At 33.4% G+C, this 12,003-nt stretch overlaps 1 protein-coding gene across 50 annotated transcripts in view; it reads left to right on the top strand.

The window, feature by feature from the left end:
* LOC145261258 (uncharacterized) overlaps positions 1–12,003 on the top strand; it is a 652,396-nt gene that overhangs the window by 439,043 nt on the left and 201,350 nt on the right. The gene's annotated exons all lie outside the window — the stretch shown is intronic.

Here is a 12,003-nt window from a genome sequence, read left to right as displayed (position 1 = left end):
TCCCAATCCTGTCGTCCATGCCATCTCAGATGACTCTGTACTCCTGCCGCAGATTTGCACATCTTGAAGCAGATGTGACATACAAATTGAGCAATTTCCATCGAGTTCCTATATATATATATATATATATATATATATATATATATATATATATATATATATATATATACACACAAGGTGGTTCAAGGAAAGAGCCTTATTTTCTTTTTGATCTCAAATTTTCCACAGAGTATTTTTGGAAAGTTTTTCACCAAATAATGGTTGAATGATAGAAGATTGTAGATTCCAAGTCTGATTGAAAGTAAAACCTTATCAGTGCAGGAACGAATTTTGTCCACATGAATGCAATGTAACAGTCATTCTTCTCCTTCTCCTCCTAAAAGAAATATAGTCCGATCGATGATGCCATTTCATCCGATCGCATAGCATACAGTCACTTTCTGTTGGCTAAGAAGACGATCGGTATGTTCATGGGACTGAGCCTGAGTCCAGAGACACTGAGCGTCGCCACTAAAGGAAATCAAATCCAACAAGTCAGGATCATTTTCTATTCTTTGAATGATGTCTTCACAAAATGCTTCTTGTTCTGTTTTTTTTTTTTTTTTCGACTGGTTTGTGTCTGTAAGATCTGAATTTTGTAAGGAAACAGATAAAAGGTCATCCTGGAGAATACTCAAAACTGATGTCCTCAAAATGCCAGTTTCTTGTTGATTTTCTGGATGATTCCTCAAAGAGTTCTCGTAAAATCTGAATATTGTCAGAAATTATATCTGAATGATGTTGAGCACGACTGTCATTGTTCGTATCTACTATACTTCCTGTCTCCCGAAACTTGGCCACTAAACGTTCAATTGTCCTTCTACCAGATACGGTTCTTGCCGAAATCTTTCCTGCATTGGCGCTGCGTCATAAGAACTGATTTTGTGGCAAAGTACGCCTAAAATTTTTTTTATCAGTTCCTGCCTTGTATCGCATCCAGTTGAATCGATGTTGGTGTGAAAAGAATCTTCTAGATCTGCTGTTTGCACCATCTGAAAAATTTGGTAAAAGTTTTAAAAACACAACTTTGAGATGAAAGACAAAATAGGAGGTTTCCTTATATATATATATATATATATATATATATATATATATATATATATATATATATATATATATATCGGCAAGTATTAATAAATATTAAAATTCCAACAATATTTCTCGCGGTTTCAACAATATTTCTCGTTGTTGAGATTGGTCGTGGGGTTTGTTCCTTGCTAATGGAGTCAGAGATGGCTATGTGGCCGGGTTTGAATCTCCCGACTGGTAGTAATCGTGTCACCCTGCACTGATGATTCCTGAAAGGATGAAACACTAGTGTCTGTAGGTATTAAAAAAAATTATTATATATATATATAATTATATATATATATATATATATATATATATATATATATATATATATATATATATATATATATATATATGTAATTATTCCAGGTTAATATGTTCCAGAGATGAAGCAACCAATGAATTTTTAGCGAGGTTCATACAAGAGTACTCAATACAGAAGTAGAGCAAGGTACACTTTTTATTTGTTTTACATAAACATTGATATGTCGCTACACATTCATTAGCATATTTCTATCAGCCAGTTACAAGTAACTAGAGACCTCTTCAAACGATGCAGTTTATACAAAGGTAGAGTCCGTGATGAAAATTGAAGAATTTTTGTTCCTTTTTTTTTTTTTTTTTAATATTTTTTGTTCATTGATGTATAATTTTAAATTTTATAATTTTATTATTATGATTATTGTTATTAGTATTATTATTTTTATTATTATTTCTTTTGTTTTGTACATTTATATATTTTGTATATCATATATTGTATTTTTATATATCTTTATTTTATTCCCTCTATTTCTTTTTTCTTCTTTCTGTTTCCCTTATTTTAATGCCATTAGCTTATTTTAGTTCAGAATATCACGTGACTGACCTGATTAATATGTGCTGTGATTTTTTTTTCTCCAATTTTCCTTATGGACTCCACATTTTCTATAAGCAATATCGCCTGAAGAGATCTCTAGTTATTTGTAACTGGCTAAAAGGAAAATATCATACGTCAATGTCACATTTGGGCTGGTGCATCTGCTACTAGTCTCTCCCACCTAAACAGGGTTCAAAAGAGAGTTGCCAACCTGATAGATCCTGAACTGTCATCTAAACTTCAACCTCTGTCCCATCGACGAAATGTTGCATCCCTCTGCCTGTTTTACAAATATTTTAATGGTGGATGTTCCGATGAACTGTAAGCATTTGTACCCCTGACAAAACCGACAAGCAGCAAAGTCCCACCCCTACACAGTAGAGATCCCTAGATGTAAGGAAGCCTTCTACGCTAATAGTTTTTTCCCCAGAACCGTTAGACTTTAGAATTTCCTTCCGGGTTCCTGCTTCCCCAACTGTTCTGACATGCAGAAGTTCAAGTGTAATGTGAACAGACATCTTGATGCTCAACTCCCTAGATAGTATCCTTGCAACTTATGTCCCGGATATTAACCCTTTACATGAAAGTGGCACTTGCCTTATTTGGGGTGAAAATGTAATTTTAAAAAAAATTCCAAAAATCACATAAAATGATCAACTAGTTTTATTTTTAAATAAGAAAATCAAATTTTGTAAGTAACAGAAAAGTGGCAATCTAAAATAAACAAAAAACAAAGGAAGATAACTCAATAAGTAAAACTTGCGAGATTTATGTTGTAATGTCTACAAATACCCATTAATCACTTAAAATATAAAGGGAATTCTGGACAAGAACTGCACATATACTTTGTAACTTTTTTTTTTACATTATTACTGGTAAAAACGTCTCTACATAATTATGTTTTTTACTCATATTCAACCGAAACAAGACTTACTACCACTTGGACGTAAGGGACTACTATTTGGGACTATGTTTACATGGGATATGTAAGAAGATGAGCGAGATGTTTGTTTGCATTACATTTAAATTTCTGCGGGTTAATACAGTCAGAGAAGAAAGAAGCAGGAAGGGAATTCCAAAGTCTAGCAGTTTGAGGGGAGAAGCTGTTAGAGTAGAAAGCTTACCAGCATCTAGGGACCTGCAAAGAAGGGGTGAGATTTTGTTGCTAAACAGGTTTGTCGGAGGTATGTACATTGAGGGGGCACAAGTACGATGAGTTCATCAGAACACATTCCATTAAAATACGTGTAAAACAGACACAGGGATGCAACATTGCAGCGATGGGACAGGGGTTGGAGCTTGGATGATAATGTGGGACGTATTAGATTTTGAAGACTTCTTTTTGAACCCTGATTAAGAGGGAGAGACAAGTGGTAGCTACACCAGCCCTGATGTGGCAACAATACTCCCTGGATGGGTGAATGGTGGCTTTGTAGAGATACAGGATACTCTCATATGATAATGTTAGGGAAACATTCTAAGCAAAGAACCACAGATAAAAACTAAAAAAAAAAAGGACTCCTCCTCCGTATGTCTTGAACCCCATCTTTCATTGCTAAGGTGTGTGGGAGGTAAGTTAGGGTTAAGTTCAGATCTGCAGGAAAACTGTATGTAATCAATCGTGGGGTTAATAGATTGTGATTTGATTTATAAATTCGTTCTTGTGGGCCCCCGGCTGATATTCTGTGATTTATCCGGGCCTTTTCACACTTCGGTTTGGTGGGCCCGTTCGTTCACGATTGTGCCAGATTGCAACAGAACATGAGATGATACCAATCTTTTGTACGAACGGCTGGAAATGTTAGGTAAACATTCTTTTCACCAAAAACGACTCTCTTTGCGGATATTTGATCCTTCGAAGATCCACTGCGTTAAGGTCACCTTCAGTTGATGCTCTTCACATTTGGATTAAAGCCATTTTGCGCACTCCCCACCACACACACACACACACACACACACACACACACACACACACACACACACACACACACACACACACATATATATATATATGTGTGTGTGTGTGTGTGTGTGTGTATGTGTGTGTGTGTGTGTGTGTGTGTGTGTGTCGGTAACTATGGTTTATATAAACTATATTTTATATGTATATACACGCATAAATATAATGTTTGTATGTGCATGTGTATATATATATATATATGAGCAAACTTTACGACCGGACAAAGCCGGCCCCCACCCAATTGTCTAATTTATAAAACTCATCATGTCTGTCTGTCTGTCTTCATATTTTAAAACTCTATCTTCCCCGAAACTAAAAGTCGCAGAGCGGCGCTAGGAGCCTCAAATGATTGGATTTTTTATGGACCATTCTTTTATGGGCCTTTAGTCGATTAAAATAGTTTTAAGAGATCAAAATTGAAACAAATCCTTATACATTTTCTACATCAATTTTAGTTTATTTTTAATCACTTCATATGCGCGTCACGTTGGTACAGTGGTAGCGTCACCAGCTTTGAATGCTACAGTTTTGCTTTCGATGTAAGTGGAAAGTGTATTCATTTATTTATTTTAGTTGGAGGGTCACCACTTATCAAGGCCTGAAGACCGCTCAAGGTTAAAAATTAGTGTTAGGTAGATGGTGTGTCCAGAACAATCAACTAAATGGACAACTTAATAAGAATTTATTTATGATAGACTTGAAGACGACCATGTTATAGTCAGCCGGGAAGCAGATAAACGAAATTGTGTTCCATACACGGACAGTTCTAGGAAGAAGCTAGGAAAAACTAAAAACATATTTTTAGCAAGTATCGAATCATATAACATTTTCCTGCATTATACTAAAGTTGAGTTGGTCGATGTTTATTTTCTCTGTTTTTCTATCTGTTTTATTCTTATGAAATAAATGTTAAAATATTCCTTGATATTGGGATTGAGTTACATTTAAAAAAAACTATTTTATATCTCACTACTGATGCAATTCTCTATCTATTCAATTGAAATGAATGACTCTCGTCTTGAGGAGGCCTCATGTTTTGACAAGCTTCTGGGCTTGACCGTTACTCCTGATCTTAAATGGAACACATACATTAAATCTCTTGCCAAGGCCGCTGGAAAAATGATGGGATCCTTCTATCGATCCAGTAGATTCACTGCTGATGCCATTCTCTATCTATATAAGAGCCAGGTACGTCCTAGGATGGAGTACTGTTGCCATATTTGGGCATGAGCTGCTAGAAAGGACTTATCCTGCCTTGATAGAGTTCAAAATCATCATCAACGCTCTGATCCCCAGCTGGCATCAATTGTGATGGATGGCTCTCGTCTGGGTGAGGCCCCGTGTTTTGACAAGCTTCTGGGTTTGACCTTTACTCCTGATCTGAAATGGAACACGTACATCAAGTCTGTTGCCAAGGTCGCAGGAAAGATGGTGGGATCCTTCTACATCTCCAGAAGATATCTCACTACTGATGCAATTCTCTATCTATATAAAAGCCAAGTACGTCCAAGGATGGAATACTGTTGCCATATCTGGGCAGGAGCTGCAAAAAACAGCCTATCCTGCCTTGACAGAGAACAAAATAGACTTTGTGGCTTAGTGGGGGATGCCCTTTTCTCTACCCTGCAACCTCTCTCCCACAGAAGAGACGTTGCGAGCCTATCCTTGTTTTATCATTATTTCCATGGCAGGTGCTCGTCTGAACTCCAATCTCTGGTCCCCCCTCGCCAATCTTTCACGAAAAACACCCGTCTAGCTGAATCCACTGTGAAAAATTTCCCCCACTCTTTATCTGTGCCTAGATCAAAACGTGGATTCCATGAACAAAGCTTCTTTCTTAGAACTGCACGCCTGTGGAACTCTGTTCCGTCTGCCTGCTTCCCACCGGACTACAACTTGGATGTGTTCAAGTCCAATGTTAACAAATTCCTAATGAACCGCCCCCTTAAGTAAACACTTCATCAAATCTCCACACTAACGTAATGTACTTGCAATAACCCTTATCCGTGAGTGGCTTCCGGGCCTTGATAAGTGGTGATCACTGTGTAAAAAAAAAAAAAAAAAATTGTCCTAACTAGCCGTCATTTGTAATTTAATAACCCAGTCACTCATCTGTCTATTACTCTTAATATCTATAACATTGTTTGACTTTCATGGTCTCTTTTTATACACTATCTATCACTCTCGCGTCATCTCTCTCTCTTTCTTTCATTCTTTCTTTCTCTTCGTCTCAGTCTATTCATTAACCATTGAAAATAATAAACAGAACAAAGAATAAGAAAATTGTAATAGTCCATTATAAACAAAGAGAATGTCACCACAACTAGTAATATTATTTAACCCGGAGCTGGAGAGAAAGAGAGGAACTGGGAGAGAGAAATAAACCTTATTTTGGATATAACAACACATTTTTAAAATTGTAAAGTGGGTACGATCGAAAAAGAATAGATAAACAAAAATAAATAAAAATCCAGATCGGCATTTTTTTTCTTTTTTTAACAAATGCATTTACTACTGTAACTTTCCCGTCTCAACACGACTTAAAAAGTTTCTCACTGCCACATGTCCATCTAACCTGGTCGCGTTTCTCTTTCTTCCGACTACATGCTGGTCACATCCGACCTATTCTTACCTTCGCCTTACACGTCCGTCTCCTTGAGTGCCGACTTTATTTCTCTCCGAGTACGTGGTGTCCTTTTTTCTTTTTCTTCAAACGCAAACCCAAGCACACTTGCCAGTTTGCATACGCATTCAAACGCTGCTCCTGCTGCTAATACAATCGCTTGCCATCCATCTTTCGGCTGCTACTGATATTTTCATATGCGCTGATGTGTGCTCTGTGACAAAATCAAATTCAATTCAAAGAGATTTTTTCAATAAATAAAAACAATATAAACGAATATTTCGGTCGACTCAGACCTTCTTCAGAGAGTTATAAACAGTTTTTATTTTCTTCATAGTCGATCTATAACGTCAAATGACGGTGATAGCTATCCGGATGTCAAATGAGGATGATTATTAATGCCTTAATTTTGTGTAGAGAGCACGCAGAGTGTAACAGATCCAATATTTCTACATTGAAAAGTTACGCAAAATTGTAAATATAAGAATTTATTTTTAAAACTATATTCACTGCTAAGAGATTTTTTTCAATAAATGTGTTATACCGGCCTTCCTTGAACAGAGGAATTTACACCGATTAGCACTATAAATAGCGCTAGTAATTCCAACACTGGTGAGAGAGATGCGACTGCACTTCAACTGCTAACCGAGTGCCCAGCAGATATACACGCGTTCCTATCTTTGTACATTATTGTTAATACACTTGTTCCTTAACTGAACCTCGACTTGATTGTTCTTATTTTCACTGTTGTTCCACGACACAACAAAATGAAAGTGGCACTTCTTCGTTATTAGATCGAAAATCGAAATATTGAATTTCAAGTAAAACCAATGGAATCTATTTAATTGTCATCTCGAATTTAGTAACATATCCAAAAATTACAGAAAACAATAAGAAAGTAAATTATTAATGAAAGTAGTTTTCAAAATAAAATTAATAAATTTACATAAATAAACAGCATGAAATCAGGGGAAGTAACTCAGTTTGTCTTGTTGCAATTAATGGTGGATTTCACTGATTAATAAAATCATAAAAGTACTTGTTTTATTGTAATATTCCAGTAACATTTAATTAATTACAACCTGACAATCAAGTAGATAATATTGCTTTTAATAGGAATTGACATAAAAAGTAAGGAGTTATAATTACTTCTTTAATAAAAGCTCAATTTTTTGAGTGTCAAATTTTATTATTATAATGAAGATTTTATTATTATAATGAAGAGGAATCATGAAAGTAATATAGATTAAATATTTTGCTCGACCGATAATTTGGACATTGTCTTATTTTTTTTATTGAACATGTTTTACAAATTTTACCATATAATTAAAAAAATACAGACAAAACCCCACCATATAATTAAAAAGTACATAAAAATCTCACCATAACATTTAAAAATATATACAAACCCCCATTATATAATTTAAAAAAAGACATACAATATAATTTAAGAAAAAAAACGGATAAAAACCAAATATAGCAAATAATAAAAAACGGACAAAACCCCACCATATAATTAAACAGTACATACAAAAACCCACCATATAATTAAAAAATACATACAGAAACCCACCATATAATTATAAAGTACATACAAAAATCCACCACATAATTAAAAAGTACATACAAAAACCTACCATATAATTAAAAAATACAGACAAAAAGACACCATATAATTAAAAAGTACATACAAAAAAACACACCATATAATTAAAAAGTACATAAAAAAACACCATATAATTAAAAAATACATACAAAAACCCACCATATCATTAAAAAATATGTACAAAAACCTACCATATAATTAAAAAGTACATACAAATCTCACCATAAAATTTAAAAATACAAAAGCCTATTATATAATTAAACAAACAGGCATACAATATAATTAAAATATGAACAAACGGATAAAAACCCAGCATATCATTTTTAAAAAAATAATCAGAGCTCAGGGGGAAGGGACTCCACGAGTCACATATTTTTTTTGGTCCATTTTTTTAGTACAAATTTTTTTAGTACAATTATATTGAGAATGTGTCATAATCATGTTGACACACCGTTCTCGTTGGATCACCGAAGTTAAACAAGAATGGGTCTGACCACATGGATGGGAAAGCGAGGCATTGTATGTACTGCATTAGGATGTAGAAATTTTCGGGTTGGTATCAGGGGGCGCATTTAATCCACTGGGAGAGATGCACCCTCAGACGTCATTAGACATGCATTAGGAGATGTAAAACCTAAGTTTTACTGTCAGTTTTGTCTTGTGCCAACTATTACACCGACTGATATTAGCAGTTGTACCAGAAAGTGTAGTTGGTTCTGCACAAAGCCTTCACCACTATAAAAACAAATCATCTGTGTGGATTTCCGAATAACTGTGGTGGACCACATATGTCAAAATCGATGGGAGAGTCCATCATATTGAGAATTTATGACAAAATCAAACATGGAAGTATAGTTTATGTTTTTGTATTACATTCGTCATTAAAATAATAAAAAAAAAACCTTCTTCAACCAGAGGAAGAATATCTGTACTTCAATTTGAATGCTTCTGGGCAGTTCTAGGAGGTTCACCCTTACAAAGCTTTACTTTCTTTCTCTGAAAAGGGATTATTTTATTGCTAATCATCTGAGGAATACCAAAGAGACTGTTCAAGGATTTTTTTGTGTGTGTGTGGACTAGAGTGCACCTCTCCTTTAATTCCCACATTTTGAGCTTATGTCACATCTTCCTGCAGTGGGAGGGAAGTAAATACTATGAAAACAAAGCTAATGTTTTTATTCTATGCCAACACTTTTAAAGATAAATGCTGTCACTTGATTCTCATTCTTCTTCCGAAATTTGGTCTCGTTTGAAGTTTGTTTGTACAAAGGCACCATTCCAAGAACAAACAAATATTTAGTTCAGCTGTCTGCTATGCACATTCTTAGCAAGAGACTGAAAATACAGGAATATCTGAGGGATAGATGCAAAACACAAATGTTTCTTCATCAAGAAATACAGATTAAATTCATGAGTTCATGCAGACAAAACCCCACTATATAATTAAAAAAATGCAGACAAAACCCTACCATATAATTTTAAAAAATGCAGATAAAAGCCCACCATATAATTAAAAAGAAATCAGACAAATCTCACCACATCATTAGAAAATACAGACAAAAGTCCACTATATAATTTTAAAAAAATGCTGACAGACGCCCACCATATAATTTTAAAAATACAGACAAAACCCACCATATAATTAAACAATGCAGATAAAATTCCACCATAAAATAAAATACAGAAAAACCTCACCATATGATAAAAATATAGACAAAATCTCATTAAATAATTAAAAATGGAGACAAAAGCACACCATATAATTGAAAAATACATACAAAATTCCACCATATAATTAAAAATATGTGCAGAAACCCAGCATATAATTTAAAAATGCATACAAAAACCTACTATATAATTAAAAAAAAAACAGATAAATCCCACCATATCATTAAAAAATACAGACAAAAGTCCACTATATAATTTTAAAAAATTCAGACAAAAGCCCACCATATGATTTTTAAAAATACAGACAAAAACTCACTATGTAATTAAAAAATGTTTTTTCACCATGTAATAGAAAACGGACAAAGCCCCACCATATACTAAAAAACAGACAAAACCGCAACATATAATTAAGAATATAAACAAAAGCCCACCATATAATAGAAAAATACAGATAAAAGCTACCATACAACAACAAAAAAATCCACCATATAATTAATAAATACATACAAAACCCACCATATAATTAAAAAGAATACGTACAAAATCCCATGATATAATTAAAAGATGCATACAAAAACCCACCATATAATCATAGAAATACAAACAAAAGTCCGCTATATAATGGAAAAAAAATATACACAAAAACCCATAATATAATTAAAGAAACAAACAAAAGAATAAAATAATTGAACTAAAAATGTTTAAAATCCTTTTTATATTTTATCTTTAATTTAATTGTTCTTGCAAAAATAATTTATTTAATTTTTTAACATTTTTCGGAAATTGTAACTTTACTACATTCTTTTAAATGTTACCCAAAAAATGTATTTTTTTTAATACAAATAAAATAAATTGACATCGTATTTTGATGTAATTATGATCTAAAGATTTTAGTTTTACTGATTGTCTAAATACAATAAATATTTATTATTATTTTCCAGTAATGAAAACTTCATTTTTCATTACTGGAACTGTTTTTTCATTACTGAACTGTGTTTTTAGGCTCCAAAAGTTTCGATTTTTCGATTCTTCATTCCGATTCAATTCTGATTAATCTTTTCGATTAAAGCAAAAGATGCTTCGTTTTTGATTTTTGATCTTCATAAAAAAAAAAATAAGATCAACATAGTTTTAGTATTCTAATACATTTATTTGAAATATTACATTTCATAAAAGGAGCAAAAACGACTGTAAACTTAGTTTTAAAGTTAGCGAAAACAAGCTTACATTTTTTCTCGTATTATAACTTGGATGTATATCTGTTCTATCCTCAATTAGAGAAAATTAAAAATTGCTTCCAGTTTAGAGTCTTCCTGTTTAAGGAAATAGAGTGCTCACATTGAAAGTTGACCTTGTGTCTTACGTTACCCAATTCAAGAGACAACTAAGAGACTTCTTCAAAAAACTCTAGTTCAGAAAGCCTCTCACCATGCTACTGATCATGTTGAGAATTTTGTCCATACATTCCCATGCACGGCATATTTGAAACCTTTATTTCTGTGACAGCCAATAAGATATTTCTGCTATTATATAAAAGTCACTTTGTGTGTGTGTGTGTGTGTGTGTGTGTGTGTGTGTGTGTGTGTGTGTGTGTGTGTGTGTGTGAGAGAGAGAGAGAGAGAGAGAGAGAGAGAGAGAGAGAGTTCCTTTATATGTCTGGCAGTGTTCCTACCTATGCTTTGTACAGAAACTCATCCGATAAGTATCGAAAATCAAAAAAATCCGATCTTAAAAATAACTTTTTTCTCTTATAGATAAAAATAAATAATTTTTACGGGAGAATATTTTATATTACACTGGCAAAGGGAGATAATAAAATTTCAGTAAATTATTTCTTCTTAAAAAAAACAGATTTATTATAATCTGGAGATATAGTTTAGTGGTAGAGCATTGGACTACAGATCGAATGACTCCTGTTCAATCCCGGGTATACCTCACAATTTTATTTTAATTTTTCTTACTAATGAGTTCAATTTACGATAAAAGAAGCGGTACCATTTAAAATCGCTGCAAATCATTTCTTTCTTTTGCATATTTTAAAACTAAACATTAATCAGCAGTGACTTTTCCAGGGCATTCATCGTCAAGCCCAAATATCAGCTGATGTGATATTGTAAACAAACACGGACGGAATTTGATGAACAACATTATCATTATTATTATTTAAAAAAAAAAAAAAA

This window comes from Euprymna scolopes, chromosome 37 (genome assembly GCF_053919585.1).
Source record: "Euprymna scolopes isolate OS-2025 chromosome 37, ASM5391958v1, whole genome shotgun sequence".
NCBI classification, from domain to species: domain Eukaryota; kingdom Metazoa; phylum Mollusca; class Cephalopoda; order Sepiida; family Sepiolidae; genus Euprymna; species Euprymna scolopes.
This window is presented reverse-complemented; position numbering and strand designations above follow the sequence as displayed.